The 27,556-nt window shown below is 37.2% G+C and overlaps 1 protein-coding gene across 1 annotated transcript in view; it reads right to left on the reverse strand.

Annotated features, from left to right (window-relative positions):
* LOC104122698 (protocadherin-9) overlaps positions 1-27,556 on the reverse strand; it is a 693,340-nt gene that overhangs the window by 172,981 nt on the left and 492,803 nt on the right.

Genomic DNA, 27,556 nt, shown 5'->3' on the forward strand with positions numbered 1-27,556 from the left:
GCCGAGTCCCCCCTGTCTTTCCCCCACCTCGCCCCTTCCCAGCCACTCTTCACCAAGCCTTCAACAAGTGTTGCATGGGGTTGTTGTGACCAAAGTGCAGAACCCAGCACTTGGCCTTGTTGGACCTCATACAGTTGGCCTTGGCCCATCGATCCAGCCTGTCCAGGTCTCTCTGCAGAGCCCTCCTCCCCTCGAGCAGATCAACACTCCCACCCTGTTTGGTGTCGTCTGCAAATTTACTGAGGGCACACTCAATCCCCTTGTCCAGGCCATTGACAAAGATATTAAACAAGATCAGCCCTAGAACTGAGCCCTGGGGGACACTGCTTGTGACTGGCCGCCACCTGGATTTAACTTTATTCACCACAACTCTCTGCGCTCGGCCATCCAGACAGTTTTTAACCCAGCAAAGTGTGTACCCATCTAGGCCATGAACCACCAGCTTCTCCAGGAGAATGCTGTGGGAGACTGTGTCGAAGGCTTTGCTGAAGTCCAGGTAGACAACATCCACAGCCTTTCCCTCATCTACCAGGTGGGTCACCTGGTTGTAGCAGGAAATCAGGTTGGTCAGGCAAGACCTGCCTTTCATGAACCCATGCTGGCTGGGCCTGATCCCCTGATTGTCCTCCATGTGCGTGGTGAGCACACTCAAGATGAACCTCTCCATCATCTTCCCCGGTACTGAGGTCAGGCTGACAGGTCTGTAGTTCCCTGGATCCTCCTTCCGGCCCTTCTGGAAGATAGGCGTCACATTTGCCAACCTCCAGATATAATAGATTATATAGGTAGTAATACAGTTGTTGCAGCAAAGATGTTAAACTTGGGAAGTTTGCACCAATCAGTACTACAAGGTGAATAGATAGATGGCCACATTCAGTGAACATACTATATATGTGCATGTGTGTGCATATGCTAGAAAGGAGAATCTTTATGTTACTCTCACCTCTTTTTAATGACTACTTTTTCAAACCACCTCTGATTTTAGTTGTTTTGACTTTCCAACCCCAAATTTCTCTCATCATTTCAGAGCACCTGAATGTCACTGCCTCTACCTCAAACTTGAGAGGGTAGGAAAGACAGGATTAAACTACTTCAATGAATTCATATACCTCACGGGCTGGAGGAAAAAAAATGTTTTACTCTGCTGTTGATTGGTTCGACAGAGGAAGGACACTGGAAAGAAGAAGGTAAATTAGTTTGCTCTGAGCTTTGTGCTGACATGGCTAGCACTTCAATTAGCCTGATCATGTGTATACAAGCCTGAAACACAGAAACAACACAGGGAGTCAATGACAATATAGTAGTGTCACTTAAAGACTATTTGGGGGGAGGAAAATGTTTTTATTTCTAATTTCTGCTGAAAAACCTCAGAAAAATGAAACCTTTAATGCTGTACAAATAGCCCTTTTTTATCCCCACATACTCCAATTTAAAATTTCTGAGAACCAGTATTTCCTCTTAATTATACTGAAGATGGACATCTACACAGTTATGTATATTTACATGGTCAAAGCCCAGCAATGTCATATCAAATCCTAAACATATTTTTAAATTTACATATTTAAAACATTTTTCTGGCAAAATATCTTTCCATTAAGGAAATGCAAATGAATGCAGTTAATGCACCAGCTTTTTAAATACTACCCCTTTGCAGAGAAAATGTTCAGTCAGGAATAAGGTAAAGGATCTAAGAAATTTTTCTGTTTTCAGAATGTATATGTGTCCTAAGCTATGTCAAGTGTCATTTCAGTACATATTTTTTATATTAGTTTTTTTTTTTAAATTTGACATCTATTTTTTGTCTTTTCTCAATAATAACCTGAAAAAAAGATATTGCATGTTTCGTGCTGTGAAATGGTGTTGTGTTCTTGCATTGTAATCCAAAAGAGTTTAAACTGAATGGAAAGTATTAAACATGCTTTCTGAAATACTTTACTAATCACCTTTTTTTGCAGTATTTGTAAAATCAGTATGGAAACTCTGACTTTTAGAAGAGGTTTTTATTTTCTCCTCACTCACCTTCAGTACTCCCACAATGTCTCTAAAGGAAACACTGATTTTCTCTTTAACTTCACATTTGTTTTCTAAATACCTATTACTATGCCAATAGTTTCCTTCAAACCTCATAAAAGACAATCTTAAATCACTACGGAAAAAAACTGTACTGCTGCATATTGAACCAAATATTCAACCTCTGAACTTTTTGTAACTCAATTCTTGGTGTATTCCTGGTACAAGACTAGGCAGTGATAAGGCAGCAAGTTTGACGATAAAGAGCTGAATCTGACACACTAAAGATAAATGAGAATTACTGATAGAAAGCTGCTCTACTTTTGCCTTCACTGTATGGGAAGCTGGGTTCATTTCCATCTCCCTGCCAGGTACCTGAAAACAACGGGCCTTATCCCTCCTTAATCTCAATGGGTTACCTTCATAAGCTCTTTAAAAGTTATATATGGAAGCTGGCATAAGCCGATTAGCAATGGTTGTTTGCAATCGGACATCAGCAAAGTACATAATAATACTGCAACATTACTGAGAATACAGAATGAGGATGGTACCATTGGGAAGATATAGCAATGTTATTTAAGACACAGACGGGTCACATAAAACTCGGAAAGTAGCCATATACAATTTCAAATACCATCTCTTTCATCTTGAAACAGCCATTTAAAATTTCCTGACTTTGAAGAGGGCACCTTTGCTGACACTACTCAAACTACAAAAGCTCCACTATGCATCACTTTCTAGTAGACATTACTCTTCCTCAAATTTTGACTATCTGAAGATCTAAATCAATGATTGATAGCACTCATTTATGCCTATTAGGTATATTTTATTGAAATACCATCTGTACGCCTAACACTCTTCAAAGTACATTCTGTATTTTTTACTGGATTAAGGCAGCTTTTAAAAATTCACACTAGCATTTTGTACTGGAACATTCCCTCACTAATATTTGCACTGTGACAACAGTTCAGCTATGATATATATATATCTTCTCTATCTAATGTGGCAGTAAAACCAATGCTGAGCAAAGTATGATGCCTAATATCCCTTCTGAACAGATTTTAGCCTGCCTTGCATCCTTTGAAACGGTATCTGTGTCATGTTTGCCCATTTGTCAGTCCTGAATAACACTGAAAATTGAGAGCACAAAAAAAAGGAGGAGTTGATTAAAAGTAAAAATAAGGCAGAATAGCATATACGTTAGCTAAAGTTCTGTATGGTTCTCCTCTGAGATTAGACAACCTTTTGATTTAATTTTTCCTGACAGTTCAGTATAATATCATAATAGACAGAATGTCCTTGGTTATCACTTTTGCTTCCTCTCACTGCTTGTCCTTGTCTAGTGCAAATGCTTTGTCTGGACCACATCACTTTTTAGACAAAGCAAATAAACCAGAAAGATTTTTATGCACAGTTTTAGGTGAAAGTAATATGAAGAGACTATCTGTGATTTCTGTTGCAGTTTTAAGCATTTAATTACTTTCCTTTCTTTAATTTACAGCACTGTGTTAATAGTTTAATGAGAATACATGCCAACTTTCAAGGCTAGACTTACCCCCTATTTACATTAGAAACCCTCAAGGGTATGTTCAGATATGTGCATAGCCCAAGCTCCTTAATATTCTCAGCATGTTAGCATGTTCCTGTGACTGTGTTGACCAAGCACGATCACAGCCAAGCACAGAATAGCCCAGAGTATACAGTAATTCCTAAATATTGTGGGGGTGCTTTGAGCCTTTGACACAGCTGTGCTATAGAAAACAATGTGGTCAGAAAGAATGGATGCCTGAGTTGGTGAAGTAAAGCACTCTCTTCACCTTGTAATATAGATATGGCCAGAGATACTGGCATAGTCACTTAGAGGTATAAAGGTATCTAACCCCAGGGGGGTTGATGACAATTACCCGTACAGGGCTTGGTGACAGGAGGTTGATGACAGTTAAATGCTAACACTCAGATCCTGAAAGAGGTTTTAATGACATATCCGGAGTAGCATATGATATCTGGTGGATTAGGTCATACAATATATTTATACCACTGAAATTAATTCCTAATGCTGAAGTTAGAACAGCAATCATTGATCACTCTTTCTTATCATATTCCTGTACACCTGGATATGAGGAAAAAATATAAATATTTGTTAAACGATTTCTCTCCTGAACCCCGCTTGCAAAATAAGAAATTGTGCTAGATTTTGGGCTGTGTTGTAATAGTAATGCTAGCTTTGGTTATATTTAACCCACACAATTTATTCTGTGTACAATGTTAAATATTTTCCAGGAACATAATGAAAAAGACAAAAATTATAAACACATTTGAAGTGCTACATGTATGATGCTATCACCCTATCCTTAAAACAGTGATATCTTTAAATTTCAGCTTGCAACAAAGATCCTACAAGAATGTAAACTTTTAATAACTATGATTCTTACCTATCTTTTCATCCATAAATCTCTAGTGCTTTGTTAATACAGTCATTTTGCCCCCGGCAAAACAAGACAATGACAAGTCACATCACTTTTCCCACAATATACCAGTAAAGATGCGAAAAAAAAAACCCTCATTTGGCTTGACCCAAGATCTAGTCACCCTGTTCCCTTTGCATTCTTTGAATGTTCATATTAGATAGATAGATGGCAATGCAATATAGGAAAAAAGGGTAGGTGAGCCATTCTGATTAAACAGAAAGTAAATACAATCTTTATAAGAATATTCAGTTATTCTGTTGCAGTTATTGTTCCACAACCTACTCAAAATATTCCTAGGTCTCCAAGCATATTCTAATTTCTCAGACTGGGAGTTGCACTTCTCCCTGGAAAGTCTCAGTATCCTACTCTTGATGGTTCACATGCCTCATTACTTGCCATTTCTTCATTATAATGATTGCAGAGGTTTTAAAGGGACAACAGAGGTAATCTAGCTTTGAAAAGAGCTAGAGATGGATGGAAAATACTTGCTCTTCCCTTTCGTGCATTTAAGGTGTACAAGAAATGCTGTTAGAATGAGAAATTGATTGGCTGCAGTTTAAGCCACCAGTAAAAATCTCTCAAGGATACACATAAAAGATGTTTTTAAGCAGGCTGATATCCAAACCCCTCTGAGATCGCTGATTTTTAAACTGATGCCTTTACTGGTTTTATCCCATTAACTAATACTTCTAATAGTTAGTTAGCCATACTGAAAATCTGAAAGTAAATTTACTGGTAAACCAAAGAATGCATAAAACTAGGCTCTGTAGGTTGGAAAGAAAATAATTTTATTTTATTTAAACCAATAATAACTACTACAGAAGGTGGTGAAATTAAGACCTGTCTGAGGTCTGATTGCACATGTGTTTCTGTAGCACTAAAAGGTAAGTGGAAGTCTTTGTGAATGACCCAAAGTCATTTTAAATCTATGGCTGTGTGCTGGAATGATTTACGTATCCAAAGAACAGGATAGTTATGTTCTCTTTCCTGCCCTTTTCCATACACTCACATTAACTCTTGTGAATGTGGATATGTAAAAAAACCCAACTATATAAAAGACGATGGATGACTGCCTACTGGAGACAAAAATCTCTTTTATAACTTCCAGTGTAAAAGGATAGCTTTGCATTGCTTACAAATATTGCCCTGTGCCTTTCTGGTCCATCTGGCTTTCAGCACTGTGAGATAGTCACCCATCTATATATTCATCATTACCACTTCTCTTTCACATTAATACCAGCAATAGAATTAGCCTTGTTTCTTTTAAATTGTGGTAAAAAAAAAGTTAATTAAGTACATAGACATTAAACAGACCGGTACAGGCAAAGACTGACCCATTATCATTGCCAACAAAATATTTCAGTTCAAGTATCCAACTACTGCTCTTTGGATGGAGGATCACTATGGTGTTATCCTTAATTTATATCACCATTTCCATTTATCTAAAATGTGATAAATTATGAAAACAAAAGGGATTGAAGTTGCCAAAATTATGTTCTGGAAAGTGCTCAGACTGAACCTTATTAAGAGCTTGTTCCTAGACATCCTGAAAGGGTTTGTCCTTATTTCAATTTTTAAAGGAAAAACATAAACAGATACACAGTTGATTTTTATTATAAAATTAGGTGTAACAGAGAGTTTACCTGATAGGAATCTAGAATTAAAATAAATTATAAAAATCCCAAACAAACATACACCCAATCACACACACTAACCCACTTTTCTGCTAGCCGAATTTGGGAACAAAAGTGACCAGAAATAAGATAACACATTTTTGACAAGGTATTTGATTGAATGACCAGACCTTCAACCTTACTCCTGGCTGTAAAAGCAGGGTACAAACAATTCTCTTCTCCAGTCCTCCTTTTTTTTTTTTTTTACTGTTTAAAAAATATCTCCTATATATTTTTTATAGCCCCTCACACAATGGGGTTTCAATAGCATTTGAGGTTTCTGGTGTTTCTTGACCACAAATAAAGGAAAGAAAGGGTTTTGTTTCATTTTCTTTGTGAATACTGTACGTATACATCAATAAGTTTTCAGGCAGTGAATTAGAACATTGCAAAAGATAAACTGTATGAAATCCTCTGATGTAAGGATGTAGTGCCCTTTAACTTTACATATATATTTGCCATGTGTGAGACAGCATAATGTAGAGTAACCATAGCAACAATACAATATGCTGAGTAAATCAGCTTGAAAACTGTCGAGTGCATTAGGTATGCAGGGCATACAGGGGTTTTTTTTATCTTGTTTTTGGATCAGGCCCATACTAGTGCTTTATATTAACCAGCTCTATTGTACATAAAAAGTCCCTAAACCTTCCCAAATTAAGCAAGAATCACTTCAGGCTCTAAAAATGATTGCACACTTGAATACGGTTAGGAGAATGCTTTGTTTGTAGAATGCTTTGAAGATAAATCCTAAGCAGAGCTTTTAATCTACACAGGCAGTAAAATAAAGTGCAGGCCTGCACATATTTGTATCAGAGAAATTTTGGAGCAGTATATTGTGGGTGATTTTGAGGAAAACACTATGTTGAAAGTATATGATTAATGCAGTGTTCTAAAAAGCAAATAACAAAAAAAGTCTTTTGAAATAAATTTTAAAAGACAATAGCAATTCTGAGATTTAAATCCACAATTGTCTTCTATTTCTCTTTCTTCAAACTATGGCCTACACTTTTTTTAGCAGCTGAAAATCTGTGCTGATCATTAAGATATTTGAAAGGAAAACTAGAGAATTTAACCTAATTCCTGGGATTTGATTACATGGGATTAGGTCTCTGAATGTGTCCATAAAAATGAAGCAAGTAATTATGTCCTCATGAGACTGTATTCATTATTATTTTTGTTAATTTATATGGTTCTTGATGTATTTTGTATGATAAAAACATTACAAGAAGAGAGGCCATCTATTTTCTCAGTTGCAATTAAGTAAACAAGTAGTTAATTCAGATTATTGTTAAGATTTTCATTTTCGTTCTATTTATAAAAAGAAATGGAAACATTTGTTAAATATCAATATCTGAGTAGAAGATAAATGCTCACTAAACTAATTACATCAGGTGAGGCTCCTAAGTTTTCCTGCCAAATGCAAAGTAAATCACTTTGACCACTCAGCAGTTTAGATTCTTCGCAAGGAAAACCTGCAGTCAGTGTTATTTCAGTTGTCATATTTTGCCCTCTCATATTTAATTGTGATGAAGCCCAAACCTCCTGTATCCCTTAGTAAACATTGTTGGGGAAAAATAACTGGGTTTATATGTCTTTCCTTCACCTCTGCACTCCATTTAGCTGTAGGCAGCGTTGTGGAACAGCAATAGCCACCACACTGTTACAGAGATGGCAGCACACATCGGTACTCATGGGCTCTAGGGTGCTTCTACGAATGTACCAAGGTAATCTGTTTTCAGAGTTATTGAAATGCACCACAAAATTTAAAAATGGCTTTTCTGTAAGAAGCAACAAAAGATATAGTCATTAACACCCAGCATCATTTTTCTTTCTTTTGTGGTTGCATAAGAGATGCTCAGAAATATTTTTTTTTCTGTTCTTTCCCATGGCGCCTTCTCTCCGTATGACTTCCATAGGCCAGCTGTTTCAAATCATGGGGTTTTTTTACTAAACCATGCCTATAATAAAAATCTTCAAATAATAGATGGACCAGGTATGTCAAAAGCCTCTAACTAAATTCAGGTTGCCCGTTAGGAAGCCTTCATACCCTGTTAGCTGCTATAAGGTATACGTGATGACTGAGAAAGGAACTTCTGACCCACTGGCTTTTTCATGCTCTAACTAGTAAGTAGGAAACAACAGGGGTTGAGGGGAGCTCTATGAAACAGTGCTCGTCAGAGCGTGACAAATTGGAAAATGGGCTTTTCTGTATTCTGTAATGACAAGAATATTTAATAGGCTATGTAGGGGGTACATTAAAAAAGATGTTAGCTAGCCTGAAAGTACACTCCTGGGGTGAAGTCCTAGTCCCGCTGAAGTCAACTGCAAAAAGTTTCATCAGATTGAATGGGGCCATAATTTCACTCCTGGTGTATACTCAAGTGAAAATGTCTATTTAATTTTACAATAGATAAGAATTCCGATGTATGCTTTTTGATTGTACACAAAACACTGAAAATATTTGTTTAGGTAAAATGGCATAGGCCAGCATTAAAGCTCCTGAGGCTTAAAATAAACCAATTTAATTTTGTCTTCCTACTTCACCGCTCTCAAAATGAAAGTCTGCCTTTAGGTGCTCAGTGGTGAATTATGTCAGCTGTACTTTTCTGTCCCACAATTCAATGTAGGTGTAGAGGACCATAAAGTGGATTATTGAAAAATGACTTGCAAGTCTGCAAAATAAAATTCATCTAAGTCCTACTGACATTTATAAGAACTGCGACCAAAGAAAGACTGAAAAAAATACTGTAAAGAAGTGATCCAAGAGTTGGGGCGTAAACCTAGGATCTACATTAAAGTCCTTCCTCTTCCAGTAATATCTTGGCAAAGTCACTCTGAACTCAGTTTTTAAAGGTGTTAGACTTCGAGATACAGAAGGCACCATATTAGCTTTTCAAAAAGCATTTAATGTATCTAATTCTTTTTCACTTCTATGCTGACTTTACAGAATGGGGGAAAAGGTACAGATTTCCAAGATGGCCATAACAGAATTTGCATACCTTATACATGCCTCATAAACATAAAGATACTGAACACTGTGAAATATTTATGTACACATAATTCACAAACATCTAAACAGTCACAGGAAGAGAAAGACAGTGACAATCAGGTCTGTAATTATGGTATCTTTCCTTAAAATGAGCAATATCTTATTACTCAATCTTATTTATATAAACAGACATCCTGGGTGGTAAAGTAATAAAGTATGAATAAAGGTAGCAGACTTGGCCTGAAAATGATTTTGTTTTCACATGCAACATTAATTACCATTTGAATTAGACTAATGTACCACTTATCACTCGGAAGTGGTGTACAGGGAAAGGAGGAACGGAAGAAACCTTAGTGTAATTATTATTCTTTCTAAGTGAATCAGTATGCTTTACAGGTCTGTTTTCTTTAATCTACTAGTGTAAGAATCCTTTTTTGCAAACTGCTGAAGAGTTCATTTCATTAATCCTTTAGGAAGAGTTTCTGTCAGATGCCTTAACTAATGGCTCTTAACCCCCAGATGAATTTGAAAGGAAAATATTACTTGGATCAATAATTAAACACCTGAGTTTGGGGGTTACTTTTTAAAAAAGGAATTATATATTATTATTCTTGTCAGCCTTGCTTGGCATTGACTAGTGACTTTAGAAATCTTCTTATAAGACAAATCTTTTCTTTGCCATTGGCCATTCCCTTTAAACTTAAATATCCTAAACATTTTGCTTTGGAGAACATACCTTCAAAGTGCTCTTTAATCACTACTATATTAGCTGCTGTCAGTAACCAGCCGTTTCCATGAATGTTTAATACTGGGATGACTGATTTTTACTAAAGTTTGTATTAACTGTGGATAAGTAAACAATTACAGTTCAGAAAATCTGTGAATAAAAGCCATAAAGCACACATTACAACAGCTTACAATTCTCTTTTTTCAGTATGACAAAAGCTCATATATTAATTCTGGTCTGCAAATGAGTCCATCAATTATGGACCCTGAACACTGTTATTACTACTTTAAGATAGATTTTAATATTCTTACTCACATTGGGTAGCACTTCACTATGAAGCAGTCTCATTATTGATTTTAATAGGACTATTTATTAAGTTAAGTAGTTTTCAATGTGAGTCAAGATTTAACTATTAAGTATCTCTTCACATGGACTAATTAGGTATCTTAAGTAGGGCACATCTATACTAGCATTTTAGTTTTGATCAGGAGTTTTGAAGGAAATCTCTTGAACTTCCCATTTACTCACAGCATAGAGAATTCTTGGAGCACACAAAAAGAATTTTTCTTGGATGAAATTAAAACACAAAAGATACTCTAGTTGCTACCATTGTCATAATGGGTACTCAGTCCACAGGGTCAAACCAGAGCTACTGTCAAGATTACACATACACACCCTGAAACATACTCCGTGAGGGCACAGGGTCCTCACCACCACCTTTTTCACCCTGTACATCTACTCCTACTGGGCCATTCCACTTACTACTGTACATGTATTTCTAATGCATTCTAACAGGCATTTAATCTAAAACATGAAAATAAAACCAGAACAAAGTAAAAACTCTGAAATGTACATAGTATGAACACTGTGACCTTTGCCAATTTATTTGTATTTGTCCACACTATTCATTGGAAAATAAAAATAGGATCCTAAGTTCCCCATGTGATTCATAGAGATAGGAGACATCTCCAGAGTGGTGAATCAGAACTGGCAAGTCAGTGATGTAAAGGAGACAGTGCTAATAGTCTTCTGTGACTACTTTATTCCTTTCTCTTTGACAATTGGGTGGCTAATTTTATGTTTTAAGAATGACAACGCAAAATAACATAGAAAAACTGCTAAGGAAGGTCCTCAGGCTGGACAGTTCCAAGATGCTCTGGCATAATATGTTCCAAGTAGAAAGCTGAACACCAGACTGTCAATGGGAGCTGTAAAACCATAAGCATCTCCCAATTATCATTTTGTGACTTATAAACACTTTATCTCTCATCATAATTTTAAGAGATGGCTACTCTGTTTCTATATGCTTATGTTTCTATGTCCAGCCACTGAGCTCCTGCTAACTGCTAGGTTTCATTCTCTCACTCAATGTTTATCTCCATCAACGGCTGAATCAGCTGTTGGCCTAACTGATGGGGTGAAAAGCTTAAGTGGTAAGGGAGGGAGAGAAGAAAGGGAAACAGGATGAAAAAGTCGGGGAAAGGTAAGCCTGATTTGCTTCTGACAGAAAGAAGTAGTACTTTTAAAGTGTTCCTGTCCTTACTTAATAGATAGTTTCTATCACCATCTTTATTCTTTGTCTGTTTATTTTATCACAGTATGCTGTAGAAACAAATAACATCACTATATTTTTATTCTAGTTTATGTTCAGGTCTTGAGGCTTTTCTTGTGTTTGTATGTTTATTTAGGGTTTTTCCCACCACCTGTTGTGACAAAACTACAAGACAGAGTTAAGTCACTGCAGGAGGAAATTGAATATAAATACTATTTCGCATCTATGTTCTATGCAGGAAATATGGACAGAGAGATAAAGTTTGAGGAACAAGAGTCTCTGTCACAAAGAAAATCTTCCTTGTTCACACAATTGGCTAAACCCAAGGAACTCAGCTGCCGTAAGACTCCATTGAAGTAAATCCAAGTTCTATATATCTCTATATAGTTGGGCTGTGGTCAAGTTGTCTGCAGTGACAATTCATATAGCTAATAAAAGCAGAAAAATATTATTTATACTTTGTTCTTAAGAAAAAAAACAACACTATTTACTTAAGATTACTATAAAACCTGTTACACTATTAAGATTGTTAGACACACCTTTTTCCTATAAACCTCATTACTACAAATACATCAAGCAGCGGCTTTGACCTTGATTTTATAAACATGAAAGTGTAGTTTAGTATTTAGACAATACATTATGAGGAAAGACACACAATCTAAGCAGAATAGTAATATGTCAATGTGGCGGGTTGACCCTGGCTGGACACCAGGTGCCCACCAAAGCTGCTCTGTCACTCCCCCTCCTCAGCTGGACAGAGGAGAGAAAACGTAATGAAAGGCTCATGGGTAGAGATAAGGACAGGGAGAGATCACTCAGCAATTACTGTCATGGGCAAAACAGACTCAACTTGGGGAAATTAGTCTAATTCATTACCAATCAAATCCGAGTAGGATAATGAGAAATAAAACTTGAATCTTAGAACACCTTCCCACCCTTCTTCCCAGGCTTAACTCCCAAATTAACCTCCTCGCCCCGAGAAGAGCAGGGGGACAGGGAATGGGGGTTGCGGTCAGTTCATCACACTGTCTCTACTGCTCCTTCCTCCTCAGGAGGAGGACTCCTCACACTCTGCCCCTGCTCCAGCCTTGGGTCCCTCCCACAGCAGACAGTCCTCCACAAACTGCTCCAGCATGGGTCCTCCCCATAGGCTACAGTTCTTCATGAACTGCTCCAGCATGGGGTCCCTTCCGCGGGGTGCAGTCCCTCAGAAACAGACTGCTCCAGCATGGGTCCCCCACAGGGTCATAAGCCCTGCCAGCAAACCTGCTGCAACCTGGGCTCTTCTCTCCATGAGACCACAGGTCCTGCCAGATGCCTGCTCCGGCGCAGGCTTTGCACAGGGTTTCAGCATCCCTCATGCATCCAGCTGCTCTGGCATGGGGTCCTCCTTGGGCTGCAGGGGGACAGCCTGCTCCACCATGGGCTACACCAGGGGCTACAACGGGAATCTCTGCTCCAGTGCCTGGACTTCATGCTCCCCCTTCACTGACCTTGGTGTCTGCAGGGTTGTTTTTCCTCACATATTCTCATTCCTCTCTTCAGCTGCAATTGCCCATTTTTTCCCCCCTTCCTAAATGTGTTATCCCAGAGGCCCTACCACCTTCACTGATGGGCTCAGCCATGGCCAGTGGCAGTTCTGTCTTGGAGCCAGCTAGCATTGGCTCTGTTGGACATAGGGGAAGCTTCTGGCAGCTTCTCACAGATGCCACCCCTGTAGCCCCCCTGCTACCAAAACCTTGCCACACAAACCCAGTCCAGTCAGCCAGCATTTTCTTCCTGAAGGAGAAAAATTTATTAACTCTTTGTTAACAACAACAAATAAAAAATTGCACTAACAAAGAGCAATGAAACAATCCAGACTTCAAATTCAGTCACACTGACACTTGCATTTTAGACAGCTGTAGCAATCCTGCCTATCATTTGTGGCTGGTTCTCAGATGCAGACAAGGACAGGAAATAGGCTATGGCTTAGTATTTGTCTTAAGTCTGTACCCTAATTCACCAACTAAACATACTTTAAAATCTTTAACTCAGACTATGGATTTCATCTCTTGATACTCCTAGGTTTCCCAGACATAATGGAAAGCCTCTTGAGTTCCAATACGTCAAGTAGACAGAATGGCAGGTTACAGGCAGCAGCAGTTGGAAGGAAATCTGCTCGTAGCTATCTCAGCTTGTAATTGCTGCTTCACAGCTGAGACCAGAGCCTGAGTACATAAGTATTCCTGCTTTACTTCATACATTGGAGGTGGCAGCTAAAAGTAGAGTTTCCCAGTGGAGGCTGATGCCCAGCTGCACTTCCTAAGTAATGCATGCACCCACCTAGGTGGGATGCAGGCCTCAGGTGTAAAACAGTGCTAACTGATCATGAGTACTATACTAGTGCTGCTTTCTCTCCAAGATGGAGAGAATCACATTGACTCGCAGAGGACACTTGGTCTGCTGGTGCCTGCTGAGTAAGCGAGAGAAAACTAGAAAACTTTCATAATGGTAGTGGTAGTTTCAGTTGCTACCTCCCCACCCTAACTTGTCCTTTGCTCTGTCCAATAACTGTCATTTGGACACAGCAGATAAATCAAGTAGTCTTGCCTAACCAAGGTAAAGATTTAAGATCCGGATGCTTAACAGCACATAACTTTAATCATACAACTTAAATTAGGTTCCTAAAGAAGGCAGACTGTATCACTTATCATTCTCAAACCCAATTACAGTTCCTGAGGTTGCTTCTGAGATGAGAGTGGTGTAAGAGATGGTATAAAATGGAAAAGAATATGCACACTCATCAGTCTTTTATTTTTAAGCAATTGGTTGAATATTTTGATGATGTTGAAACTGCTGAGCATGCTGATCAGTTCAGTGCCAGCCCATCTCTCACTGTAAGAAAGACACTTAATTATTTTGCAATTCTAAAAGGTCAGGTAATTTAAATTAAATACAAATAATTTGCAGGACATGACACGCAGCAAATAAAATGTAGCAAGGATCAATATACCACAGAGTTGTTTCTGATTCAAATAAATCAGCTGGACTACCGCACAAAGCCTGCCTTTGCACGATTTCTGGAACAAAAGAAAGCTTAAAGTAGGTTTAAATCAGCCTGCTTAGAGCCATTTCTTATTGTCATATTTTCAACTATAATTCAAAATAAAGTGTCAAGCTACCTGGTTGACTGCCAGGAGCCCATCTCTCAGTAAATGACCAATGCTTTTACTACACGTGAGATGAAACAAAACTGGACTGCTCTTAAAACACTCTGGACCTTCTGCATCAGATCATAGTGCCCCTGGAGACAGAATGCACTATTCCTTTCTCTGTAACATTTTAAGGTTACCAATTACTCTTTTACTAGATATACATACTGTAAGGATAAAACCTGTAACAGATCAGAACAGTTCTTTTAATTAGAATAAATGAGTGGTTTAGCCTGGATATCTTTGATCATTGTCATGTTAACAAACTGAATAACAATGAAGGCTTCGAACAGCAGGCTCTGCTGGGATTTGTGTAGCATATAATGTCCAACTACAGCTAAAACCCGCTAAGCCAATGCTTTTGTTTCTTTATGCAGTTTCATCGTAAAGGTAAATGTTATCCAGTACGGTTACACATTAAACAACATCAATGACTGTTAAGTCTTTTATAGAGAATTGTCACTGTCAAAGGCTAATCTTCTTTTCTTTTTATCGTTATTTTTCTGCCTGACAATAGGCACAGATAGGGTTTATATGGATACAAGCAATGTCTGCTCCCGCTTATTAGACTTACCCTACTTGTCTAGGTAAGAGACAAAGGTGCATTTAAATAAAGCTTTCCATCCTAATGACACATGAGTAGACAATGCAAATGTTCTACTCATGCTTTTCATTAATTTAGCTCACTTTTGTGTTTTTCCTTTCCTATCTACCATTAAAGACAGAGAGTAGGAAAAGACTGAGGCAAACAGTTATATAAGCTCACATACATTTTAATGTTCCACCACTGCTATCACTTTATTGTGTCTTGAAGATGCTGATATTTTCATAGCAGACATTTCAGATCACAAAATGAACTGTTTGTTCTTTCAGTCCCCAAGTGCTGCTCATCTCTGTGTGTTCTATTTGATTTAGAAACAGCGAAAACATGTGACAGCAGGACTTCTTATCAAATAATGCCAGTAGTTTAAAGAAGCTCTAATAGCTTAAAAAAACTAAAATAAGAAAGCCTATCATTCTTAAAAACCCCTATAGGTTTTACAAAGTGCTGGAAACAGAGCGACTTGCAGTGAGCAGGTGCTAGGCATCTGACAGAGGAGTTCACAAAACATAATAAAACTTTCTAGCTAAAAATGAAAACAAAAATAATCCTGGATCATTATACAGCATGGTTAAAACATAGCACAATTTGACCTTGCAGAAAGAGTCACCCAGAACTGCAAATTCACAAAGTGACCTCCTTGACACTGCTTAATCATCATCATCATCATCATCATCATCATCACTTTACTATTCCCACAGGCTCACCAGTATCGATGCACTATTTCAAAATACAGCCACACATTGTCACCAGTCCACACCTATAACCACCGAGTACCTTTCTTTCAGCCTCCTGACACAATGGGCTGTATGTCCTTAGATGCCCCAAAACCTGAGAAGAGCGACAGAGGAATCAGTGGCCAAACGACTCCTCTCACTATGAACACAACACAGTATCTCACCTGAAACACAAAAGGAAGGAGAAGGGTTTTCTTTTCTTCCCTTACTTCCCTTATTGCTAGTGCTGGCCTACTGACTGCAGTCCTGCTGTGGTCCTGCAGAGCGGGTTTGTAAATCCAACACAATTCCTGTACTTCTTACCAGTAGTTTACTGGGTAATTTAGCATTTTTACCAGTGAAGCTTACAGATGACACAAAGATTGATGGAGTAGTAAATACTAAGGACACGTTACTTCTACAGAATGATGCGGATCGCTGAGCTCAAATGCCCCATTGAACAAAATGCATTTTAATGGAGCAAATAAAAGCTAACGCACCTGGGAATTAACAATTCAAGCTGTACTTAAAAATTAGGAGCCTTAGAAAGTGGTGGCTTAGAAAAGGATTGTCAAGGCCCTGAGGGCTCTGACAGAAATCACTGCCCCTGCCCAGGCCCCCAAGGGCCTCTCCATACCCTGTACCCAGGACCCCATGTCAGCCCCCCAGGGACATCAGCCCCTGTCCCAGCGGCACCGCAGCATGGCCAGTCTCCAGCTCCCCACAGCCTTGCCCTGCCTGGCCATGGAACCTGCTGAGCTGGGCCCACAGCCTGGCCTGGCCTGGCCTCGGCCTGTCCCCAGGCTGGTGCCCAATGCTCAGGGCTGGGGCTGCTCTGGTGCCCCCCGACTGCCCTGACCCTGGGGAGACAGACCGCTGTCCCCCACTGCTCCTGGCCCCAGGGATCTTCCAGCCCATGCAGTACCTCAAGAAGTATTTTTGAATCAGCACAAATAATTGCTCTTTACTCGATATAATAAGCAGAGGACATATTTTCAACTTTGCAGACTTGACACTGGTTGAGATGACAAAAGCTCAACCAGGCATGCACACTTCAGCAAATATCAAGAAAACACAGGAGCCAGCTCAGAGGCCATCTATGAGAAAAGGGAGCATGTGACTTGGTCATTGTTTGCAGGTACTTCAGTACATGGTTTGCATTGTTTGAACATCCAGAGTGAGAGGTACAATAGCAGCAAGTTTCAGTCTTCTAGACTGAAAAACAGTATCAAATGGCTTGAACCTGAATTTAGGTAAATTCAACCTTGAAACAAGACTTGTTTTTTACAGCTGTGCAGGTGAGTAACCACTGGATGACAGGATCATGTTAAGAACTTGCACTAGGTCCTGCATGTTTTGTAACCATAAGTCACCATTACAATTCAAAGATTACTCGTCTTTTGGAAGGGTGTGTTCCAGACCAGATGCAGGAAAATATGTATACAACATGAACTCAGAAGTTCACCCAAAGTGACAGTGCAATCACTGGATTTCTGAACGCTTTTACTTGCACCATACATATCAGGTGCTTGCTCATGCAATTGGCAATTTATCTACACTGCCTGAAAAAAGGCGACTGAAAGTCACTCAAATAAAACAATAAGCACTCTAAAAAATGATAGGGCTTTGAATGCCTTTTCCTTTATGTATAGATATAGATGTGTATATATTTTGATCTGTTCTGTTTTAGCTTCCTAATGTTTAGGTGTGTTTAATTCTGTGCTGGTGCTATGCTTATTCAGTACTTCTGCAACAGGCTGAGACACAGCTCCATGTTTCTGTCTAATTTTGACTTTTCCTTCCTTTATAGGTTTAAATCACCTATGACCATTAATATCATGTCTTGGATGAATAATTAAACAGAAAAAACATGAAATTGCTGGATTTACAGGTTCAAATGCTGCAAATGTTACACCTTCCTACATCTGAAGATACAGGAAAAAAATGAAAAATGAGCTCACACAGGATGTAAACCTCACTTCGCTGAGCATATTATAGAGACTGGTAATGGGAATCACATTGGTATTGTGATTGAACTGTATATTGCAATTGCTATATTTTGTTAAGCGTAACTTACATTTGTATTGTGTTTTCAGTGTATTTTGTATCGCTCCGCTAAATCAGAAATCCTGTGTAATATCAATTGGCTTCAAATAAGTAAATCTGATATTAAACATTATACCCTACATGTGTGGAATATCTAAAAGAACTTGATCAGAGAGTATTGGACTCTGACATTTTATAATAAGTAATAAATTCAAGTCTCTTCAGTAACCACCTTCAGCTCTTGATACAGAGGCTAAGCCAATTCTAAAGCTTGTGTAAATCAGAGTGGTTTCAGTTGTGAGTGAAATTATGCTAATTTACAATAGCTGAGTATCTGATATATGAACTCCACAAGACACGGAAGACTAAGCCCATGCTTAAATAATTTGCTGAATTAGGATGATAATGAAATTTACTTATTGTTGAAGTGCCTTTTCTCTGTCAGACTTGGAAGGAAAAAAAAATCTTACGTAAAAAGTATGCTTACCTGATTCTAGACATGCAGACAAAGGAAATCTCATAGCTCCTTTCAAGGCTGAGCTGAAGAGAAACATCTGAATGGCAAATCACATAAGCAGAAGGATGCAGAACAAGGTTATTGGCCACTTATTATAACTCTCCCATCATCAAAGAGATCATAATACACCGTGAGGAAAAAACTCTACCTAACATCTGTCTGGATATAGAGAACACAAAAATTTTGGGGTGTGTAAGGCACCATCTCATATTTTGCTGGTGTTTTTTGAGCTGTGTGATACAGTTTTCTTCAGATCACTGTGGCAGTCTCTTTCTTTTTGGCAGGATGGATTTAGTAAGTCTAATAGATTATGATGTTGCCATAGCTGTATAGGTGCTTAGCAGTGGTCACTTAGAAGTCTTTTCTTTTTTTTTTTTTTTTTTTTTTTAATAAAGAGATGCTGGAAGTAGAATAGAAGATCCTTCTTTAAAAAAAGGTTTGTCTTTTACAGGAAGATAACCTCCTTTTGCTAGCTCCCTGGCACTTCTTTCATGGAGACAGCAACCCTTCAAAAGGTGGAACTGATTGCAGGAATGGACAACTTTATCACAGTTTCTTTAAATGTATGTTACCCTGGAAAGGCTGCAGTCTAGTTAAACTAAGTTAATGATATTTATCTTTCTCTGCAGCAGTGTAGGGGAGAAGTGTTCTGTGAGCTTAGAATCTTCATTGGCAGTGCAAAAGCCTATGAAAAGCTAAAAGGGCATATTCTCCTTCAAAGGATCTACAACTCTGAGAGAAAGACCTTCTTCCCTCCTAAAACTAAACAGAATCAAAGAGTGGGATAAAAGTAGGAAAGAATACAAAACCTGATGATCAAGCTCCTCCTGCTCAGAGCAGGACAAAACAACAAGACTGGCAACAAAATTTCTGAATCTCCTAATATTATTGAAAAATATATGGTAGATTAGCATAGCACATTTTATATGGCCGTGCCAGTTTTGCCAACTTAGTGATTTCAGCAAGTAATTAAATTTGACCTGAACCATGTATCAAACTGTCACTTCCATTCACCCAAATTAAATGCAACTTACGCTGTCCGAACAATGTGATCAGCAAATTAGTTATTAGGTATTTCTTACACAACACCTAAATTTTAAAGTACTCTGAGTAACTATTGAGGTTAGTCTTACATGTGATGCCATTGAAGACACAACTAACAGTTTATGTACTCTTACACTGCTGACAGTCATCAAGGGGAAAAAAAAAAAAGAGAGAGAAAAGGAAAAGCTCTGAAAACTTGAACTACTTTTGTTTCTCTGTAAGAGCAATTAACACATATTCCCAAAGGAACTACTGAAAGAAGGAAAGAAACCAAGGATTCCCTTTGGGGAGGATAGTAACTATAGGAGGCATTAAATATGCAAGCAGCCATTAGGCATGATTAAAGATTAATTCTGTGTCACAGACAGGACCTGGTGTCATTACAGGTCATGACTTCATCTTAATTATTTGGCTTACTGTTTTTATTTAATTAGCTTGGCTTAATGAGTCTTTGGTTATAGATGTCTGGCACACTGGATTATTTTGCACCATTTATTAAATAAAAGACTCAGCTATTTAACTTCTTCTTAGCAGGTAACTTCCACAATCTCAGCAATAAGATTATAGATAAAACCAGAGTGGATTCTGTGTAAGAACATAATGTTACAGTCTTATTTACCTCTCCAAAATCAGCATTTGATGGTAGTATTTGAATAGAAAAATCATCTTGCACACCTGTCTTCTTTGGTGTTGCCTATTATATTGTAGTACATAATATATTTACATTGGTAAAACTCTCTGTAAGTCAACACTCATAGCTCTCACTAGGCACTGCGTATTGTACTGGCCCACGTAAGGGTATTTCAAGTCTTTGTGTTCTGTTTACTGCTTTTTAACACAATATATTCAGTCAAAACATAAAAGGTCTGATTATGTTAAAATTAATTTAAATCATTTTTTATCCAAACTGCAATAAATATTTCCACAATAGAGATATGACCAAGACCTTCACATATTTTTCAAATAGAAAATATTTTCTTATGTCTTTTTTTTTTAATTTAGTATTTGCATTCTGCTTTAAAGGCTTATCTTGTCTTCCCTTAAAACTATAAAAACTAATAGTTTTTTTAATTCTCCTACCTCTTGTGAAACTTTGCCTAACCATGAAATAAATTACAATTATGACTGAATCTCAATGCAATGTGTTTTTCTCTCCTCTTTCAATTAGAGGGGTAATTAATCAAATAAATAATAATTAAATAGAGCACCTGTAAGAAAGAAAGGACTGGGGGAAAAAAGTTTATGATGAAAGCATAGCTAGGGGAACAGGAGATTCTTTTTCTTCTTCTTCTCAGATCTTCTATCTTCTATACCATAATGGCAAGAAAATTACCCTGTTCTTGAAAGACTTGAAAAAATAATCAAAACTTCAGAAAAAAACATAGATGAAGGGGGGGTTCCCCTTTCTCAGTGCCCCAAAAAATGGATAAATTTTCTCAAGGCAAAACCACTAAAACCAGGACAGAAATTTTCCTGTGAATTAAGAGTGCTTTTAAGGCACAGAAAATACCAGGGCACAGAACTAAGGCTATTGTGGCCCCAAATATGATGAAGACAGCTAAGGCTTAAATCAGACTTCATGAAATTCACAGAATTAACATTAGAACAAATTTTCAGCTTATTTGATGCATAAACTAGTTATATTATACTGGTAAGCTACCAGGTAGCCTGGTACATACTGGTTTGGAAACTTTAAGGACACTAGGAATCCCAGTTCATCTAACAGTTACATTCAGGATTCGCTGAAGAATGAGGTTAAGGGACATGAAGAACAGGGAGAAAAAGACAGCCCAAAGGTCACATAACTAATATTTTTTGAAATAATGGAACAAATTATAATTCAGTAACTTTTTTATAACTTTCAGGCCTAGAAAGTTTGTCAGAGATAGCAAGGATGTTTGTACAAGAACTTTGAAAAAAACAAATATTTTGCCTATGAAAAGAAAAACTTTCTTTATATTGAAATATTTGGAGATAGATCAAAAGAACAGAAGGTCCTAGAAAAAAAGAAGGGAATGCATTTTGTGGTATCAGGCCTCCTAAGAGAATGGAAGACTCTATCCAGCAACTTTTGGCATAGATTTTTTTCGGTATTGGTACAGCAGCAATAGGACAGATGTTCTTGGCCATTGATCCCTATAATCATGTTATTAAAAAACTTATATCCAGAAAGAAAGTTAACGAATTAATGGACTCTTAACAGTTAATGATTTAATGGACTCTTTTATCCATTGAGCCCCAAATGCAGCCAAGTCAGCTGCAAGTTCTTAACTGTGCATGAAGGATGAAGCCATTCTCTTGTTATGAAGCTAGTGTCTCTTCAGCACTCAGTGATGGCTCAGCAATAGGCATATTAGATCTTAATTGTTTACCTTGATAGTGACCAGAAGCCTTACAACAGAATAAATCTGAAAAGTAAAATTCAGAGGACACCAAATTCAATGGCAGCTATTAGCAGTGCAATTAGATTGGTTGATTAGAAATGTTTATGAAAGTTTTGCAGTCTGTGAGTTTGTGCCAGACTCTGAAAAAAGAGGCCTGGAACAATCTGAACTGTAAAGCTGCCAAGACAGTAACTTCTGAAAATGTGGCAATTGCACAGAGGTCTATCCAATATATCAGATAGATGAACTATTTAGGGATGACAAATTCTACCAGCTGAAGAGCGTGACCTTGGGGACTGACTTGGGCAAAACTACTTAGACTAGGAAAAGAGTTCAAACAAGCTAATTTTTTATGCAATGGCAAATACTTCTGACATGTATAACTAAGTGAATTTGGGGCTAGGAATTAGCTTTTTACCTAAATTTGCCACAAACTGAGATTCTGACTTTAGAATTGTCTCTTCTCCATGTAGAAGGAAGCCAATATAATTCAAAGCTGAAAGTGTCTTACTTTAGTTATTAGGTATTTAACAGAAGACCAGATCAAGTTAAATCAAACCTGAATTTCTCATACAACTCCTCTGCCTGAGGTTATACTGATAAATTCTGTCTACCATCTACATAATTTCCTCCATCACCTATTTCCCTTCGTCAATAACTTCCTTGGCTTCATTGCCATCTTTTCTTCCCTTCTGAATTTCTGAAATAAGGACTGTGCATCACTACAGGGAACCCTCATTTAGTTTGGTATTAATAGAGCTTTACTATAAACACATGGTGCACTGAGCACAAAGAGAGAACTAATACTCTGGAATGGATCCAAGACCTATTTAGTTCAATATCCTGTCTCTGACAGAGGAAGATACAAGAAACCTACAACAGTAAGATCTAGGGTTATTCAATCTAAAAGACAGAGAATACTTAAACCTTAAAATTTAAATATTATTTTCAAAACAATGGTTTATGATTTGTTAAAAGAAGTTGAATGTGTTGTCCATGTCATTATTTCTTTTTTAAAAAACCTCCCCAATATTTCATCTAAACCATGTCCCATCTTAATGAGCTCTATAATCCATTTACATGTGCATGAAAAACAATAGCAAACCTGAAAGCATTTCTGGATTGCACAGCATTTAATTTCAATTTACTGTCCTCTTTTTCTTCTAGAATTTTCCATGTGGAAATATGTGATTTGTAACATAAATCAGAAAAAAACATTATAATATTCCTCATTTACTAATTTTCTTTTGCAGTAGTTTCAGTTTCTTTCAACAGAAGTTTTCCACACCTTTCATGATTGCATTACACATAGTTGAACCTCTTTTTGCTCTGTGATATCCTTTAAGATACAGGACAGTCAGTATTACATAGCGTTCTAGAAAAGGTATTTAAAGCATTGATATCTTTTCTATTATTTGCTATCCCTTTTCTTATACGTGCTAAAAGCTTGCTTTTTTTGTTTTTTTTTCTTTTTACCACATATATAGTAAGCTGAATTGCTCCATGAGTTCTATACCATTATGAATATACATACACATTTATTATTTTTTAAAATTGGTATATCCAATTCTCTTAAGTTTCATTTACCATTTGCTTCAACTCCCTTGGATATCTAAAAACCCTAATGATTTGTCTGGTCCCGAACAAACATATTTTTGATGTTAAATATGTCATCTGCAAATGTATCTACCTCATTACTGTCTGTATTTTCAGGCTATTAATACAGATATTTAAAACAAAGGTGAAAAGTAAAAGGCCAAATACAGAACCTGAACTCAGCCCCGTTGCCAGAGTTTTCTCATGAGAAAAAAAAATAATACATAGCTTTTTCTTTGCATCCTGTTTTATCCAATATTTGAGCTGTGACAATAGTTTACTTCACCATGTATAATTACTCCTTTTAATAATGTGTCAGAGCAATACGGATTGCTGTGTTATAAGGATATTAGTAACATTAAAAAATGAATCAAATTTATTGATAACGAACTAATGCTGGGTCATCAGAATATTCCTTCAGTTATAATCCCATATTGTCAAAGAAATGCAGTACAGTCTTTCAAACAATTGTTAATGGTCTGTTTTTCTCAAAATAATAATGGTTTCTTTTTCAGTTTTCACCATGTAAGAAACATAGAAAACCATGTAGAAGTAAAACTAGAACCATTCAGAAACGGCCACCACAACTCTCATTAGCTAAATGCATAGTCTGAGGATAATGTCACAACAGCTTGATACTAGAAATGGTCTCTGGTTTAGGTAGTAAACAGACAGGAAAAAAGTCAGTGGTTGTTAGGCGGTGCATTTAGTTATTTACTCAGCGCTCCCTGTGTGTTGTATTCATAGCTTATCTTGAAAACATTCCTGAACATAAACAATAGAAAGAGTCAATTTTCCATGTCAAGGAAGAGAGTATACTAAAGCTTAGAGTAAGCCTTTTATATTCAGCAGCTAGTTTAATGAAGTGCTATAAACAATTTATATGACTGAGTTTTCAGGGAAAAAAGTTTCCTCCTTTCTATTTTCTCATTTTGCATAATGCTTTTCTAAGGGAATGGCATGAGGGAATGGGGAAATAAATTGTACATCAAATTGTAAAAACACTGACACATTCCTCTAGATCACTAAAGTTACCAGGCAGTAAGTGAAAAGTGTATATAAGTTCTCCATCAGAATTTGTCAAAGTATTATATGACAATTCATTAACTGACAACAATTCTAATCACATTTGGCACTAAAATTTTGTATGTCTTGCTAACAGAACATCACCAAGCCAAATTTCTAGAGGGATAAAAATAGTGCAATCTAAGTAAAAATCTAGTTTAACTGATGAAAAAATCTGCTTAATATTGTCATTAATTTTTTCCCCCCTGAATTTCCTAGTGGTTATTTGAAGTTAATTAAGGAAACAAAGTCCCACAAAAGATGGAGTCAGCATTACTTATAGAAAAAAGGATGATATGAAATAGAAAAAGTAATGGAGTGACAATAACTGAACAAGGAATTGGTTCCTTGGATGAGAATGTATCTCCACATAACTGCATAATCTGTGACACATCGAAAATACAGATTTGTTTATTTAGTAATAAATAAGATAAATTCACTGTACTGCTACCTATAAGGTTCAATTGTGTATTGTTTATGGATCCTGATTTCACAACTTGTATCAATCGAAAGTGTTTATAAACACCTAACTTACCATTGTGTAGTTATTTTTTCACATATTTTTTACTAATTATTTGTTATACTTTATTCTCCATTTAAGACTCCAGCTCTTCTTGTTATACAGTGGAAATGCATCATCTATTTTAGAATTTGGTATTGACTGTCATTGCTATATGCACCAAAAATACAGATCTGTGAGGATTTCAGCAATATTCCTCTTATTCATAGAAAACTATGCTTATTTATTTTCTTCTTCTGAAGCAATAATATTGCTACAGATTCAATTCTCATACTATGATTAAAAAATGAATAAATCTGATACTCTTTCCAGAGTGGTCTGTTTCTGCTCTATTCTTTGGAATTTTTTACTGGTCAAAAACTCTTAAATGAAAAAGTTTTGTCTTTGGATTTTGAACTGGGAAAGTCCATAGCACTTGAGCTTTTATTTGAAAGAAGAAAAAAAAAAAAAAAAAAAAAAGAAAAAAGAAAAGGGAAAAAAAATGGTGGGGAAAAAGCCCAAATGCACAACAAGAAATACTTATGTGCTTCACTCAGTTTTTGGATTTGCATTATCCATGAAGAATGAAACTTTCCTTGTGGTTCATATATGAAACTGGTATTGCCTGGACCTGTTTTATTCATGAGTACCAGATGAGGATCGAAGCATGAAATTATGGATGGTGGCTCACAGGAAGATCTGAGGGCAAGGATATAGCAAAAAGATATTGCCTATTGATGAGAAAAGCAGCTATATTCCTCGCACTCTGAAACCTGTACTTTGTGTTTACATTCTTTCTCAGATTTTATATATATATATCCCAGAGCTCACAAATGTAGACCTAATACTTGAGACTGGATGGGATTCACCTGAGGATATTAAAAGAGCATCGTGGTATGACTGACTGCAAGGCTGAGGATTTGCCTAACAGAAATCTCATGAAGTTCAGCAAAGAAAAGTGCAGAATTACGTACCTAGGACAGAATAAACCCATGCACTTATACAGAAGTGGGAAGCAGCTGGCTGAGTACCAGACCAGCTGAAAATGATGTGGGTATTACAGTGGATGGCAGGTTAAGTAGGATCGAACTGTGTGATCTCATTCTAAGTGAGGCAAACCACATACAGGGCTGCATAAGACTAGTCAGCAGACACAGGTAAATGGTTATAGAATCATAGAATTATAGAATGCTTTGGGTTGGAAGGGACCTTTAGAGGTCATCCACCCCATCCCCCCTGCAGTGAGCAGGTACACCTCTAACTAGATCAGGTTGCTCAGAGCCCCATCCTACCTGGCCTTGGATGTTTCCAGGGATGGGGCCTCCACCACCTCTTCTTTAACTCAATCCCAGTGAGGCTACACTTTGAATATATTTCTGGTTTTGTGTCTCAGTTCAAGAGAGATGCTGGAAAACTGAAAAGTACTCAGTGAAAGATGACCAAGGTAGTGAGGTACCTGCCTGCCAGAGGAAATTGAGAGAGCTGGGTTTGTTCATTCTGTTGAACAGGAGGCTAAGAGGAGGATAAGCCTACAACTACTTGAGAGACATCTACAATTGTAACCATCAAACTCTTGGCAGTGGCAAAATGTAAAACAAGGAGCAACTGCTAGAAGCTGTAACTTGGGAGGTTTACATTTGGCATTAGGAAAAACTTTTGTACAGCACTGGATCAGGTCACACAGAGAAGTCGTGAAATCTTCATCTTTGGAGATTTTCAGGACTCAGCTATAGAAAAACATGGGTAACCTGATACAGTCACTATTCAAGAGTCAAACTTCTTGACTTCATTGGGGAGGCTGAACTATGCAACCTCACGAGGTCTCTTCCAACCTGTATTTCTGTAATGCAGATGATACACATCTTTTTAGAGAACAGCATGAATGAATACTAAAACAGAAAGATTCTGAAGCTAACCGGCCACATAGACTGAGTTTTAAGTAAAGAGGGACACTATGTTCTGCACTGCTAAAATGAAAGCTGTATGTCTTCCTTATTAAGGGCAGACATCATTTGGCTAACTTTCTGAAGCACTTTCCTTCAGCTTTAATGAAGACTGGGAATAGTTCTCAAGAGGTTCTAAATAACAGAATCTAAGGAACAAGACCAAAATCAGTTCAATTTGCAATTTGACCCTCTATCATCATTAAGACAAAAATGGCCTTTTTTTCATTATTACACATAAAACAAAGTATTCCTTTTTGACAACATAGTATGTTATTTTTAAGTGTACATTTTATTAATAATATTTTATTACTTCATGTTATTAATACATTATTTGCTTAGGCATAACAACTTGTTCATGACGTGCACAATCCACAAATACAAACCCCTAGGTTAGAAGAAATAAAAGATCCATGTATACAGTGAATAATTTGGATGCTCTTACATGATCTGTGATAGTCACCAACTATGGTAATACAACACTTAGACATTAAAAAGGAAGAGGTCATATACCAGATCTAACTTTGAA

This window comes from Egretta garzetta, unplaced genomic scaffold (genome assembly GCF_000687185.1).
Source record: "Egretta garzetta isolate BGI_Z169 unplaced genomic scaffold, ASM68718v1 scaffold282, whole genome shotgun sequence".
Taxonomy (NCBI): Eukaryota; Metazoa; Chordata; class Aves; order Pelecaniformes; family Ardeidae; genus Egretta; species Egretta garzetta.